Raw genomic sequence first — 16227 nt, forward strand, 5'->3', positions numbered from 1 at the left:
CAGACCCTGAGGGCAGGAGAGTGGAGGGGAGGTGGCTATAAGAGAGAAACACGCAAAGGGCTTTCATTCACTCATCAAGTGTTTACTGAGGACCTGCTGTGTGACAGCCTGTGCTGGTTGTGGAGGTGCACACCAGGGCACACCATTGGTCCCCTGCTTACGTGGTGTCAACGTCTTGAAGTGTGATCAGAGCCAGTACTGAGGTTCTCAGCTTCTTCTTGAGAAAGAATTCAAGGACTAGCCACAAATTATTCAGGCAAGCAAACAATTTATTGGGGTGAAGCAAGAGAAGGAAAGCACACCTGCAGGGATGTACAGAAGGGGGGAAATGCAAAGTTCTGCCCTGGGGTCCTCTGATATATGGGGGTTCAGAACTCGAGGGGGTGCCCTGATTGGCATACTTGAGACACAGCAGGGGAACTCTACTGGGAGATCCAATTCCCTTAGCGGGTTAGGGGCTGGGTTAGGGGATGCTGGTGGGGGGTGATTGGCTTCTGGCTGCTGTCCCCGAGCTCTGCAGGCTGTGCTGACCACCGGTGATCAGCCTCTGGTCACTGTCCTCGAGGCGTGAGGTAACCTGAAAGTGGGTGGGAGTGGGGGTGCTGCCCCTCTGGCCCTGACCCTCTTTTCTGCCATGTAATGAGGTTGCCTCCAGATCACAGAGCTGCTGGGTGTGTGCTGTGTGCTGTAAGCTGCAGGGTGTGTGCTTGTTAGCTGCCCCTTCCTAATTTGCCCCTGTGCTCAGCACATTCATGCTAGCCAGCAGGCCAATGCCTCAGTTTCTCTTGCCAGGCTTATTAGGTTTTTCTGTCCCTTCCTCCTTAGGTCCCTATCTATCCTGACTCCAAAGGGTTAAACAACAGTTCAAGGAAGGACACCCAGGAGGCCAAGTGGAAGCCCCAGAGAGCAAGTGGAGGCCAGAGGCTCGCAGGCAGCATGGAGGAGGCCCAGAGCTGGCCACCGGGAGGGACCCCTCAGCTCTGCACAGCACACAGGCCACATCGTGGCCCACGGATTTCTTGCAGACCCACTGGTAGGTGGCATCACAGTATATGTCATTGCACATCTGCTGAGTATGGACAGTCCTCCGTGTGCACATTCCCATTGTCCAGTTGTCCAGCTGGTCTCTGCTCCAAAACCTGGAAACAGAGGGACGTTATTCAGCTAGACACAGGCAGTGGCCTTTGTCCCTGCTGGGGCACATGGAGCTAAAGTGACACAGCTCCCCAGTCCCCTTGCAGCCCCAGAACAGGGACAGAGCTGCGATGCCCTGTGGACCTGGGTCTGCTGAGGACACCCTGAGTCACTGATGATCCAAGGATGGGGAGTGTGTCTGTGAATCAGCAAGTTGGGGAAAGGAGAGGGAAGGGCCTTTCAACTTCCACCCCAGAACTCGCACTCAGATCCCTTTCAGATAGGGCCCCTTGCAAGAAGGCCTGAGCAGGTGTAGGAAGGGGGAGGGGTTAAAGGAGAGAACAGGAGGACCCTCTGCAGCCCCAGGCCCTGTCCTGTCCTGACGTCCTCTGGAGGGGCCCAGGCAAGGCTCCGTGCCTCTGTGACACACACGCACTAACACTTACTGGGCAAGGACACACACGCAACTCCAGCCAGGCCTGAGGTGTGTGTCCAGTGGATGGACTCACCTTTGGCTCAAGGCAGCATTGAAAGGCGTCCCATCCACCCAGCACCAGGAGCCCTCCTGCCCCTGTCAGTGAGGCCAATCCCGTGGTGAGGGGCACTCGTGAACTTGGTCAGAAACATCTGTAGAGAGGAGGCAGTTGGTTGTGTGACTCTAGGTGTGAGGAGAAGCTTCTCCAAGATGTATGGAGAGGAGTCTGGGCTGTCCCCAACTGGTTGCAGGGCCATGAGGCCCACGTCCCTGCAGAGCTAGACACCCCCTGCTCCTTCCCTGGTGTGTCTAGGGTCTAAGGAGCAGCCAGGGACCTTCGGGGAGGCCCAGCTTCCCATCACGTGACTGTCCCTACCTAGTCCCAGCCCTGGATACGAGGTGTGCTGTCCTGGGACAACATCTGGCCAGAGCTTCAGGACGCTTCACAAAGCAGCACGGCCTTTTTCACACCCACAGAACAGTGTCAGGAGCACCCTGTGTGCTGGGCAGTCATGTCAACTGAAATGACCAGAGCTAGTGAGGTCTTTTGTTAATAACCTTGACACGTCCTGAGGCCAACCCCCACCAGATGGCCCCCCTGGGCCTTGATGGCCTTGGTGCTCCTCAAATCGAATGTGAGTGCTTGGCCTTCCCAGGAAGCCTAGGTCTCCTGCTCACGTGCCCTCCACGGCCATGGGATTGATGGACAATAAAATTGAGATTGATCTGCACCCTGTGGACCAGGGGCATGTGGGGGGGGGGCACCGGTGCCACTTGGATGCTGTGCAGTGGCCCGCTCTGCTCTCAGTGCAGAAATTCCCAGGCAAGCATGAGCAGATAACAGCAGAAAACAGTGCTGGAACGCGGGACTCGGCAGTTTTGCACAGGAAGCTCAGGGACACGTTGTTTTCTCTAGTCTTCTCAAAGTTGGGACAAAAGTGAACAAACGACATGAGCTGGGTGCTTCAGAAAGCGCAAAAGCTACCAGCAAACTCTATTCTCCTCTATTAGGAGAATCAACAGAACTTTATGAAGTTGTTGCATAAAATCCAGGACTTGTCAACAAATCTTGGTACCCAGGTGGTTGGTGATCAAGAAGACACTGAGTAAACCTTCAGAACTTGTTCAATGATGGACTGAAGCAGCATTTGAGAAATATGTAAAATCTATTTAGGAATGAAAAGAAACTAATCTGAAGCAACTTAATCCAGAATAGTTATTTTCAATTGTGGCAGATAGAGATTTAAAATGGCAACTTTTTGCAATATCAATGGAAAAGCTACATGTGACTTAGGCTACAATCTAGTTATTATATTCAGAATTCACAAAATGACCTGAAAATAAAAACTACTTCTAAAAATTATGTAATTCAAGGGTAATATTGTTATCATAAGCTTTATATGATATTGTAACTATTGCTTATTATCCTACTAATAAAACATTCAACTTTTTCATTTAAAAAAGTCAAAATTGTGGAAGTGGCTGTGGCTCAATCAGTTGAGCTTCCATCTACCATATGGGAGGCCCTGGGTTCGTGTCCTGGGGCCTCTTTGTGAAGGCAGGCTCGCCCGTACCTCACAGAGAGCTGCTGGCCTGCAAGCCCTAAGGAGAGCCGCCTCAGGAAGGTGACACAGCAAAAAGGGAGGCAAGTAGAAACACAAAAAGCACGCAGCAAATAGACACAGAGAGCAGACCACAAGCAAGCCTCAAGGGGGGTGGGCAGGATAAACTTTAAAATAAATGAATACAGAGACCCAGAAGTATGCACAGCAAATGGACACAGAGAACAGACAGCGAGCAAGCCTCATGGGGGGAGTGGGATAAATTTTAAAATGAATGATTACAGAGACACAGAAGAATGCACAGCAAATGGACACAGAGAACAGACGGCAAGCAAGCCTCAAGGGGGGGATAAAAAAAATTTCAAGCCTGATGACTGGAGAGGAAGCCCAAAGGGACCTGAGGGGCTGAGGGAAAGCATGCTCCCTCACGCTCTCAGGGTGCCGCCCCGCCACCCACCTCTGCCTGCCCTGCTGCTGGCATCTGTCCACCTCCGGGAATCTCCCCCACTCATTGAGGACAGTGGGGTTTGTTGTCCAGGTTTCTGCCTCCAGTGCAAGATGCTCAGAGGAATTCAATATTGTTCCCTGCCTGACCGGAGACATGAAGGTTATGGGCTGTGCCCTCCCCTAGAGGAGGAAGGTCAAAGCACCAAAGGCCCATGTCACACACCAACCCTGTCAGAACCACCCCAAGCCCCCAGCTCTGACCTGCCCTTCCTCAGAGGACACCAATTCCAGGTGAGTTCCTTGGGACACACAGAACTGCTCAGCCTCCTCCAAGACTTCTTGACATCAGAAAAGTAATGCAAGCTCCCCCTGAAGAACTTCCAGCCTTGCAGGAGCAGCCAGAGAAGCTGAGCTGCAGCAGAGGTGGGAGGAGAGGGAACCAGGGGCTGATGGTGGATGTCCCAGAGCTGGCCTTCCTGAGCCCGCCAGCGGCTGGCCACTGAGGCCCGTGTCCTTGAGGTTTGGTTCCCCAAGGGCAGGTGCTGCTGAGACCATGCCTCCGTCCCACTACCCAATTCACCAGGGAGGGGCAGCTCAAGATGCCTGGCTCAGTACTCCTGGGACACTCAGCTCTGCTACCCAGAAAAACTCTCTGCTGAGACATGTGTTTTGTGATCATGTCACTTTATTTCCCATCTCACTGTTGCCACCGTACAGTCCTCTCCGTCTCAATTCCCACCATCTGTCTAGGAAGTTGTCCATCCAGCCAGAGACTCCTTTACTTCCTCGACTTGATCTCCATCCACTCTGGCTGCCCACACCCAGGACTATCCCAGAAAATGAAGAGCTGTACAATACAAAGAGTGAACCCTACTCTAAACTATGGACTCTAGTTAATCATATGATTATAATAATATTGGTTCATCGATTGTAACAAATATACCCACTAAGGGAGAACGTTAATCATGGGCAAAGCTCTGAACTTTCTGCAGGATTTTCCTGTAAACCTACAACTGCTCTAAAATTTAAAATTTTTAATCAGAAAATCACTTTTAAAACTTCAAAAAACAACCGAGGATGATTTTCCAGGTGATCAGGTCCAAGTAAAGCCTTCCAGACAGGGAAAGTGGCAGGTACAAAGGCAGGCAGGCATGAAACCACATGGCTGGAGCTGACATGTGCAAACCTGGGCTATGGCCCCCATGCAAGGGGTGGGAGAGGAGCCTGGAGAGGCTTCCGGCACTAGATCTTATGCACATAACAAGGAATTTGGATTTTTCCCTGTGAGCAATGGGAGGCCCTGAAGGGTTTTACCCAATGGCTCAGGTTTATACTGTAAATATTTGAAAGTGATGCAATGTGAAGGCACAACAGGAAAAAAAGACCATCCTATTTGGGCCAGAAACATCCATCAGAACCCAAAAGCAAAGATCTCAGGAAGAGACAGACAGCGTGGACCAGGCGTTCTCAAAGTGTGTTCCCTGGATGAGCAGCATCGCGCCTCCTGGGAACGTGGCAGAAATGCCCCTTCTCAGGCCCAGTGCAGAACTGCTTTTTCTGAAATTGTTTCTGAACAGTCTGTATTTAACAAGGCCGCATGTGATTCTTATGCTCTCTGAGGCCTCAGAACCAGTCATCCAAACCCAACCCAATTAGGGCCCACCAGCAGCCTCTTTTTATAAACAGTGTCACTGGAGCAGCCACACCCATTCATTTACATGTTCTCTTTGGCTGCTTCAACAGTGCAAGAGGACAGCACTGAGGAGCCCTGACAGAGACTGTGGCCCACAGGTCTCAATTTTACTATTTGGCCCTTTAAGGAAAAGTTAAAGTAATGATACAGCACCCTGACTGCCCATGTTTTAAAACTTCGTGGTGCTCAGGCTAAATCCCAGACCAAAATACATAAGATTTCTGTACATGAGTCCCAGGCATGCACTTGGGTGACCCCAATGCACAGCCAGGTTGGAGCACCTCTCAGTCCATACTAAAGCAGGAGGGCAGCAGTGGGGCTCGAGGAGAGGCAGGAAGGAGGAAAGACTTCCAGGCACTGGTCCACATGGCCAGTGATTCCTTAGACTCGACTGGAAACATGGGCAAAGAGCAGGGGCTCGGCACTGCCTGCCTAGTCCTCATTTGTCAGCCCCCATCTCTCCAGCAGCTTCTCCCAACCATCCCTTCTCTCCCCCAGCTCCCTACAGGCATCCTCCTCCTTAGCAAGTGACCTCCTATGCCACCCAGAAACAGATGTGGTTAACACTAGCTCTCGCAGTCTCATGTTCCCACATCTGCACATGGACACCAACTTCCACACCTGCTCCCCTCCCAGCCTCAGAGATTCAAGTACCATCCCAACCTCCTTCAAGGCCAGTCATGCAACATGCATTTGACTCTCCTGCCTATCTTCAGCCTCCACCTCTTTCCTGTTCCCCTTCCTTGAACCTCAGGTGAAGCCTATCTGAATCTAGAAACTCACTCTCAAGTTCACCAAAATATTAGCAAGTGGTTCTGATGGAAAGCAGGCAAATTTTCATGGCAATACTGATGCTTGTTTTCTCATCTTGCAATTTTTAAATATTTGCCACACTGTCTATAATTAACAGATAGATGTTGTAATGGAGGAATAGATGATTTGATTTTTACTCCTCCCCCTTCTCACCTTCTCTCTCAGCTATGTTCCTTGACAGACTCATACACCTGATCGATTCACACCCAATAACCATGATCTGCTTCCACCGAAATTTCATTCCAATGACTTATTAATTGCCTAGCCTCGGTGGACACTTTTCGGTTCTTATTTTACATGGCCTCTCTGTCATGTGCCAGAACTGACCACACCCATCTTGAAATTCTCTCCTCTTTTGGCTTTCCCACATGCACATCTCCCAAATCCACTGTCCTCAGTTGGTTCACACACACGTCTTTCCCTTCTTGACCCCTGAAGCTTGATTCCTGACCCCACCCTAAGCCCTCTTCTGTGTTTTGTCTCATGCAAACCCCCTACTCTGACTGCTGCAACCAGAACCAACATACCCGGGGCACCCAAGCCTATGTCTGCAGCCCTGGCCTCTCTCCTCAACTCCAGACAGCCTGCAGGTGATGTCCACTTGGATGTCCCCCAAAGCACCGCAGCCAGCATGTCCAAACCTTGCTGCTCCTCTTCCTCCTTTATTCCTCAATTGGGGACCCCTCCGTTCAGTCACCCAAGTCAGAACCTCAGGGTTCTCCTTAAAACCCTTCAGTGGCTCCTCATTTTCTGGAGGATGAAAGCCAAGCTCACTCAGAGGCCTTCCAATCTAGCCCGTGTCTCTCCAGCCCTGCCCACCCCTCTAGCCCAGGGTTTTTCAAATTGCAATCACCAACTCATTGTGGGTCATAAATTTGGGTCATAAGTTTTGACAAGCTTTGCTCTTTTTTTAAAGAATAGAATATAAAATGTCAGAGTGAGTTCATGCAGGAAAGGTTTTGCTTTTTGAAACTTGCATAGATAGATTACATAGATGATTAGATAGAAAGATAATAGATTTCCTTCCCCCCTTCCACAAAAGATCCCTTCTCCCCTTCTTTTTGCCTCCCCCCTCTCAGTTCCCAGTACTTGCTTCTAACTTAACACCTCTTCCACCAATCTATATGACTTTGCTTACAGGTCTGTCTCCATCTTGCATCTTGTAACCTTCTCAAGATCAGGCATCATGTCTTATTCATCTTTAACCCCCTGACACATGGTAGATGTTCATGAAAGGTTTGTCAGACACATGCGCGAATGCTGGCTACAAGGTTAAGTGTGTTATGTATGTTGATTCATTTGATCCTCCCTGTGAAGCAAATCCTATTGCCCCCATTGTGCAGGTGAAGCTCAGCAAAGGTAAGCAACTTGTTCAGGTTCACACCGTTTGTGATAGCTGGAGGTCACAAACAGGTTGTCTGGCCCCACAAGTACAGTCTGCCATTACCACATGCCTTCATAAAAAAGATCTGGTTTGCAAAAGGTGATATTTTGTGGAGAGATTATAAGCCACCTGAGAGAAGGGACATAGTTTCTCATGTCTTCTGCGCTACCGCCTGGGCACAGAGGAGCTGCTGAGTTTATTGGATTTGCACTCTCTCCATCAACCTTTACTCTGTCCCAGAGGGGACACATGCTTGAGGCTAAATGGGCAGAAACATCCCAACAACTCTGCCCTCCCCATGGTGGACCCTCCCTACCACTTACTTTGGGTCCTTTGTAGCTGCTCCTGTGAAGCAAAGGCTGCACTGAGGGTCTCCAGGCTGCTCTCCTGCTCCTGGATTTTCACGCTTAATGAGTTGGTATTACTCACATTAACTTGTAGCCTCTGGATCTCAGCCTGTGCCTCCTGCAGTCTGTTTTCTCACATGTGGGTCTGGGAATTTAAGGCAGCACCCTTCATTCCTTGTGTTAGGGTATCTAACTCCCCTGGCATTTTCCAATACTGCTCTTATTCCTGGGAGATGAACTTTTGTCTGCTCCATCCCGCCCTTTGTCATTTGGGTCTGGGCAATGGCAGTTTCTAAATCTTTTTTAACAACTGAATCACTTCACCAGCCCTGTCCAACCGACCTCTTAATAACTGGATCTCAAAAGTGCTGTTGTCTACACTGCCTTTTATAAAGTTCTGGGTCTGGGAATTGAAAGCACTTGCATTTCCCAGACCTCCCCAGGGCCTCTGGATCTCAGCATTGGGCCCTTCCAAACTGCTGCTTAAAACCTGGTGCTGGGTCCTTAAAACACTGACCTTCTGCAGGTTGCCTTTCAAAAGGTGGGTCTGAACACTGGCATTCTGTAAACTCATATTTGCAAAGTCTAAACCTGCCTTTAACACCTGAATTTCAGCCTTGGCATTTTCTAGGCCTCAGCTTCACATGTGGGGTACAACCATGGTGTTTTCTGAACTGCTTTGTAAAAAATCTTGGGTCTGGGAATTCAATGGGTTTGCATTCTCCAGAGCTCTCTTTAAGCTCTGTATCTCAGCATCAGCCCCCTCCAAGGAATTCGTTAACATCTGGGTCTGGATATGGCAGGTGCCAGCATCCTCTAGAACTCCTTTGACCATCCGGATGCCAGCACTGGTGTTTTCCAGGTGGCTGCTAAGCGTCTGGATCTGAGAACAGACATTGTCCACCTTGTACTTCAGCATCTGCATCTCCACAGCCCAGGTGCTAGAATGCTCTTTAAACAGCTGGAGAGCTTCTTTATCTTGGCCACTGGGCCAAAATGTTGGGAATCTTCAGGGGAGGAAATGCAGAGGTCCGGCAAAGAGGCCCATTTCATGAGGAGGCACAGAGATCAACCAGCGTGCTCTAAAGATTTCCGTGGGGAGATGCCTACACCATCGCCCTGAGAGCACCCCCCGTGGCCTGTCGCCTCCCTGACCCTGGACCAAGCAATAGCCAAAGACCTAATTAGCAATCACACATGAACTAATGGAACCAAAGGATTGAAAGTCTTGCTTACTGTAAACTAGTTACCCCACACACACACCAAAAGTCATGCTGGTGAGATTTGGATTCTTTTGAAAATAACTCATTATATAACTTAGAGCTGTTGAAGTTTAATTCCACAGAAATTTCACCATTAGAAGAGTCATAGAGAAAAAGAAGATGTGAATAAGGCCCATGTTTAGTCCTGAGCTATATTTGTACAACAACCATTGAGCCTCTTGACCTATCATTGTTACTCCTGAAAACCATGTAAACCACAAACAAATTTTCTGATTACAAATTCAGGGGGGGACATACAATAGGAGCAAAATAGGTGCTCCTGGCTGAAGGCCCCTGTTCAATCCACAGTGCTATGATGCAGGTGTCCCACACCTTCAGGTCACTCAGGGTCTCTGAGCTGTGATTGCCTGTGAAAGGGCTGGGCACCCCTACAGAAAACGGAGGACAAGAGTCCCTTCAGAGTAATTTGGGGATATGAGAGCCCTGAGTGAGAGATCATGGCCACCAGGGCCGTTCAAGGAAACTTCAGCCCTTTCCTCTGCAAGGTCTTTCCCAGCAACCCCAGCGGCCACTGCCCCTGGTCTTGCCATCACCCTTGGCTCTCCTCATGAGCAAGGACTCAATTTCACACATCCATGGTCACCACCTGGTTCCATCCTCCCCTCAGAACCCCTGCCCTATTCCTCAAGCCCTGGCTAGGGGAAGTGGGAGACCACCTGGCCTTTGCAGGTGTGAGAAGAACAGAAAGGAAGTCCAGGTTGATCTTCAACAAAGAAGCAAAGGCAATTCAGTGGAGAAAGCATAATCCTTTCAACAGATGGCCCTGGAACAACTGAATAGTAATAGCCAACAAATAAAAATGAACTTCAGGGAAGTGGCCTTGGCCCAACAGATAGGGTGACCACCTACCACACAGGAGGTCCGTGGTTCAAACCCTGGGCCCCCTTGACCCATGTGGAGCTGGCACATGCGCAGTGCTCATGCACGCAAGGAGTGCCGTGCCATGCAGAGGAGCACCAAGCTCAAGGAGTGTGCCCTGTAAGGAGAGCCACCCAGCATGAAAGAAAGTGCAGCCTGCCCTGGAGTGGCACTGCAACAAGGAGAGCTGACACAAGAAGATGACACAAGAAAAAGAAACACAGTTTCTCGGTACCGCTGATAAGGATAGAAGTGTTCTCAGAAGAACATGCAGTGAATGGAAACAGAGAACAGACAATTGGGGGGGGAGGGAGGAATAAATAAATAAAATTAATAAATCTTTTTTAAAAAAAGTGAAATTTATACCTCACACCTTTATACAAACAATAACTCAAAATGAATCATTGACCTAAACTTTAAAATTTCTGGAAGAAAATGGGAGAATATCTTCATGACCTTGGGTAAGGCAAGCAGACTGAGAGAAGATATTTGCAAATCACACACTTGATAAAGGACTTGTATCTAGAATACATAAAGAATTCTCAATATTCAACAAGACGACAAAACCCATTTTTTAACTAGACAGAGCAGATTTGATATAAAAAACTGGAAACAACCCAAATCCTGTCAACAGCTAAGTGGGTAAGTCGTGGCGTAGCCATTAAATGGAACACTGATCAGCAATAAAAAGGAATGAGCTACTGTGCACACCACGGCAAGGGTGAAACTCAGGATAATTATGCTGAGTGACAACTGATGTGTCACACTGGTACTATTGCAAAGTTATTCATAGGGAAATCCGTGTGTGTGTGTCAAGTGGGGGTGTGGGAACTCTACTTTATGCACACTTTTTCTGTAAACATAAAACTGCTTTTAAAAAGTCTTTTTAAAAAATAAATAACAAGAGATAGTTTAAAAAAAAAAAATTATGCTGAGTGGAAGAAGCCAGAGGAGAAAAAAAGAGTATGTCTAGTCCATCCCTTATATGTCTATAAGGAGAAAATGCAAACTAAGACAGAAAGTAGAGCCACAGTTGCCTGGGGAGGATGGAAAATGGAGTAGAGGGATTACAAAGGGTTACAAACTTTGGTGGGGGGAGGGCAGGTGGTGAATGTGTTCAGATTCTTGACTGTGGTGACAGTTTCATGGGTGTACACATATCAAAACAGGTTGTGCACTATATGTGCACTTTGTGATGCTCATTACACTCAATATACCTACATTGAAAAAAAAAGGATTATGCTCTCCTCTAAAGAGGTCAGACCCACTGAGGGGACTGGGGATGGCAGGGGAGAGGCTTGTCCTGGGTCCTGGGCCTCCCGACACCGGCTCCCTTCCCGCCCTCCCTCCCTCCACTGTGGCTACTCACTGTCTGACTCCACAGGTGGTGGCCAGGTGGTGTCTCCCAGGTGGGACTGAAACTCCTGGAATGAGGGATCTGCCCGAGGTTGTTGAACTGAAAGACCCCACTCCTGGGTCAACACCACGTCTCACCTGGGGCCTGGGGACAGGGGGCACACACACCCTAGTGGTTGGGTTCCAGAAGGAGGGAGTTGGCTGCAAGCCCCTCTCAGGGTCTTCCCTCATGAGCTTCGGTTCTGGAGAGGAACCTCCCCCTTGGATGGTGGCCTCTGTCTGCTCCCAGGAAGCATCCGGCCCAGACCTGGGGCTGGAGGTGGAGTGTCCCTCTGGGTGCATTCGGGGTCCCTAGAGGGCTTTGTGCAGGACGAGGAGGAAGAGCCATTGGGGTTCAGATGCGCGAGGGGCTCACCCACAACAAGGAGAGCCACGAGGGGGGAGAGCACGGCCACCACCGCCAACACCAGCGTGGCCTCAACTCGCCTCCTCATCTTGGGGCCACAGAAACCACTGCCGTGGGGCCCGTCCCTGCGGGAGAAGCCAGTGTCCAGGACGAGCGTGTGCTCCGTGCTCCTGCCCCCTCAGTCTCCCTGTCTGTCCTGTGGGTGAGAACAACGGCCGTGCTTCTCACACAGGGATTCTGGAGAAGAAGGAGGAGCACCTGAGATGAGAGGGGCACCTAGGGCATTGTGGCATCACACAGCCAGGTAGTCCAGTTGGGAGCACAGCACACAGAAATGGAGGAGGATGGCGGGGGCGGGGGGACCCACAGAAGAGGAGTTCTGCAAGCCTGTCGGAAGGAAGGATGGAGGAAATGAACAAACAGGAGCAAAACTGCTTCACGGGTCCTGCCCACAGCAAGCTCACACCCTGTGGGGCTGCCACCACCCCACACCCTGGCACGGGGTCCCTGGATCCTGAGAAAGAATCTCTGCCTCAGAGTGTCAGCCCTAGAGCCTCCCTGCTGGAGGTCACAATGCCCCCTGGGTTGTGAGATGGGCCGGGCCTGCAGCTCTAGCTTCAGAATAAAGCGCGTTCAGGGAAACCTGCTAAGGGTCGAGAGTGAGCGAGTCCCAGGACCCTGAGGTGTGCAGCTGCGATTTAAAACCAGGTCCATCAAGTTTACAGTTCACCCCCTTCCTCTTACCAGGGTGTCATCCCCAAGGGAATGGCTCTGGGGACTGGGTGTGTGCTCCAGGGTCCTCGACCTGACCCTGTTTATTCTTCAGGCCAGAAGAGCAACAAGCCGAGCTCTGGCCTGCCAGGGAGGGGCACAGAGAAATGGCAGCAGGCTGGGGACACCCCAAACCATGTAACGGGCTTGTGAAGCTCATGTCTACAGCCCTTTTATCTGGCTGGCGAATCTAAGCAGGCATATTCTGAAGAGCAGTAGTTCCACTGGCAGAGACTTTCAGGGCAAAAGGAGCAGCAAAACTCAGCACTGTGGGTGAACCAGGGGGTACGTCTACATCATCCCTTGACTGTCCCCCACCCACTGGAGAGGGCACCCACTGCACTGTAGTAGAGAAGCACTAAGAAGTCTTTGTTAAAAACTCCAAGTCAGCTACACCCAGATGGAAAACCCCCTCCCCCATTCACTACCTTTAGAAAGCCTGTAGGGTATTTAATCACTCAGCCTCACGGTGTTTATCTGCAAAGTGGAGGACACCAACCTTGTAGCTTTTTCTGGTGAACAATTTCATGGACAGGTAAAAATACCTCCCGAAGCATCCAACACTTAAAAGTCATCAGTAAATGGTACTGATGACTAAAATGGACACACCCTTGTCTACTCAGGCACTGTGCCACCAACCCTTCAAAGTTTTCTAGCTGAGCTAATGTTTTACTGGCCAAAGAATCTGTAGTTGATGACACTTGAAATGTAGCATGAGGTGCCTAATTTTTTTGTCAGACAAGCCAGAGGCCCTGGCTACCAGCACCTCATTTCTCTGCAGTGTGACACCTCATCACCCTCTTGCCCAGCTCTAAAGTCCTGGAACTCTGATGACCTTGTCCCTGGAGGACACAGGCCCTAGAGGAACTGGCTCCCTGTGGACACCACCTAGGATTTGCTTTGAGACCTAATTGTGGAGGAAAAGGTGGAAGGGGGCGGCCTTTGCGACCTGAGCACTGGACCAGCCCACAGGACTCAACGCACATGCACTAATGAGCTCTTTAAAAGCACCTGTCGGTGGAGACATTTTTGCAGCTGTCAGGAGCCTCAGCTGTCCCCCTCCGGGACCCGGTTCCCGGGAAAGCCCAGGCGATGAGGAGCCCACACGCGGGGCGCCCAAAAAGCAGCCTGGGGACTGTAAGGTCACCAAAACCACCGTCTCTCCCCCGCCAACCAGGCGCACGAGGGGGACCTCAGGAGGTCCGAAGCCGCGAGGAGCGAGGCCGCTGGGTAGGCTGAGAGGGCAGGGCCAGCCCGCCCGCGGGAAGGGGTCGGAGGCGGCCGAGCAGCGACGGCCCTGGACGCCCGCGCTCCTTGGCCTTGGCCCCGCGCCGCTGCTCCAGCGCCAACTGCACGTCCTGGGTCGCCGAGTAGTCGCCGAGGGCAGACGCCTGAGCCGGCAGATGGCAGCCAGCTGGGCAGCGGCTCGAACTGCTCCCGCAGCACGTCCTGCAGCACCTCGGCCTCCGGGGCGTCCAGGAAGGCGGCGGCGCCGGGCTGGGCCCTGACGGCTCAGGCGCAGCGTCCATGGCTGAGCGCGAGGCCGGGCCCGCCCCCCACAGCCCCTGCCCTGCTGGGCAGAGGAGAGGCCGCGCTCAGGGAGAATTGGGCCGCCAGGATTAAAGGCAGGGATCGGTTTTCAACTAGCTCCAGCGGTGATTACCAGGAGCCTTGACTAACAGCACTGGTTCCCGAACTTGACTACACCTGCCATCCCCCGGCGGGGGGCGGGGGCGGGAGGGAAGCAAGTCCATAATAGACGATTACTGCCCTATTCCTACATGTGTATTCAAAAAGACATCTGTACATATGCATACATTCACATGCACGTACGCGTATGCATAGACACAAATTGACTGCACATGCAACTTTTTAAAAATCCATTTTCACATAAATGTTGTAGAAAAGGTGAAAGAATAATAACAAAGAGCTCCTGCCTCCACTTTTCTCTACTATTTAATCACATTTGCTCCATCACCCTTTTCTATGAATAGTCCCATTTTCATTATTCTTTTTCTGAACTATTTAAGTTGCTGAAATGATGTTCCAACAGGGAGGGAGGAAGGAAGAGGAAGAAGAAATCCTCATTGTGTCTGGGCTATGCTGATTCCAGAAATTCCTGGACCCATCCTGATACGAATTGGAGAAGGGAAAGTGCTCTCTCACAATAGATGCCACCAATTTGGCCACCATCAGGGAGTCAACAATGGACACCAAGGAGTTGCTCCTCACGAAATAGTTCTCAATTACAAAAGGAAAACTAGTCAGTTTAGGGTGAAACCACCTGGCAGGCACCCCTTTGACCAGGTGATCAAGGTTAGCATCAGCAGTGGGGGCACAGGTAACATCATGCACCTCCTGATGAGATGCGCAGAGAAAAGCCGAGCTCCGTTTCTATGGGATCCCTGCCAAGAAGGCCTGACTAAGTCTCAACATGAGGAAACATTGGGCAGATTCAGCCTACAGAAGGCTTGTGTGCTTACACGTATACACTTATATCTACATCTATGTGTGTGCATATCTTATGCATGTGTTTATTTTTAAAGCCATGAGTGCACATTAATAATTTCAGTTCCAACCCAACACCTCAGATTTCTCTGTAGTCTTCCCCCTTTCCTTATTTTTAATTCCCTTTTCCAACAGTGATAATCCTGACCCCCATTGTCCTCAATATATTGATTTATTGGCCCAGTCGCTGTGCATCGCCAATTTCCTAAGCACACCAGCCACTCCCTTGGCTCCCTGCCATCTGCTCGGCCCCACCTCCTCCCCAGCTCCTAGCCATACCACTCTCTAAGGGAAGGGCAAAGGAAAAAGAAGAGGACACACCAAATTGTAAACCATGGTCCCCGAGCAGTGAGTCTGGGAGTGAGGTATGATCTGTGCGTCATATCTTTTACACTGTTTGCAGTTTTCACAGTAAACATCAGGCACTTTTGTAAAAAAAAGGATTTTTTTTAAGAAAAACAAGTTTGTTTGGCCTAGGTACATTTGATGTTATCTTCTGGTATGCAGATAGAAGACAGCAAGAACCATTTATGTAGGAATGAAGCTTAGAATGGAGACAGTTCAGCTATTCACTTAGTTTTCCTTGACAACAGCAAAAATATCATTATTCTATTTTATTACCAAACCCTTGAGTGGGCAACCTGGTGTACATCAGGAGTCCAGTGTGAGAACTCCAGACTTTACTCTTTCTTCTTTTCTGTTTTTGAGATTTATATACTAATTTCTCCCCTCCCCCATTGTTTTTGCATTCACTATCTGCTTTCTGTGTCAGCTGGGTATGTGTTCTTCTGTGTCTGCTTGTTTTCTCCTTAGGCCTCATGGGGAACCAATCCTGGGACCGTCCAGAATGGTTGAGGGTTGCTCAATCTCTTGTACCACCTCAGCTCCCTGTCCTGTTGCATCTTTTATTGACTCACCTCTGTGTCTCTTTTTCTTGCATCATCTTGCTTGCATCAGCTCTCCTTGTGGGCCTGCTCTCCTAATTGGGCTGGCACTGCACTTGTGCCAGCTCACCACACTAACCAGCTTACCTTCAGCAAGAGACCCCAGGAATGGATCCCTGGACCTCCTATATGGTACACGGGAGCCCAATTGCTTGAGCCACATCCTTCCCTTTACTCCTTCTTCCTGAAGCAACCTCAGCTCTCTTTCTGGCCTCTTGTGTGTTAGCCATCTGTTCTGAAGAAAAG

The 16227-nt window shown here is 50.2% G+C and overlaps 1 pseudogene; it reads right to left on the bottom strand.

Moving 5' to 3' along the window:
- Nucleotides 1-463: 463 nt before the first annotated feature.
- On the bottom strand, nucleotides 464-11846 carry LOC131273762 (C-type lectin domain family 4 member F-like; annotated as a pseudogene).
- Nucleotides 11847-16227: the final 4381 nt, after the last annotated feature.

Source organism: Dasypus novemcinctus, chromosome 17, assembly GCF_030445035.2.
Source record: "Dasypus novemcinctus isolate mDasNov1 chromosome 17, mDasNov1.1.hap2, whole genome shotgun sequence".
Lineage (NCBI taxonomy): Eukaryota > Metazoa > Chordata > Mammalia > Cingulata > Dasypodidae > Dasypus > Dasypus novemcinctus.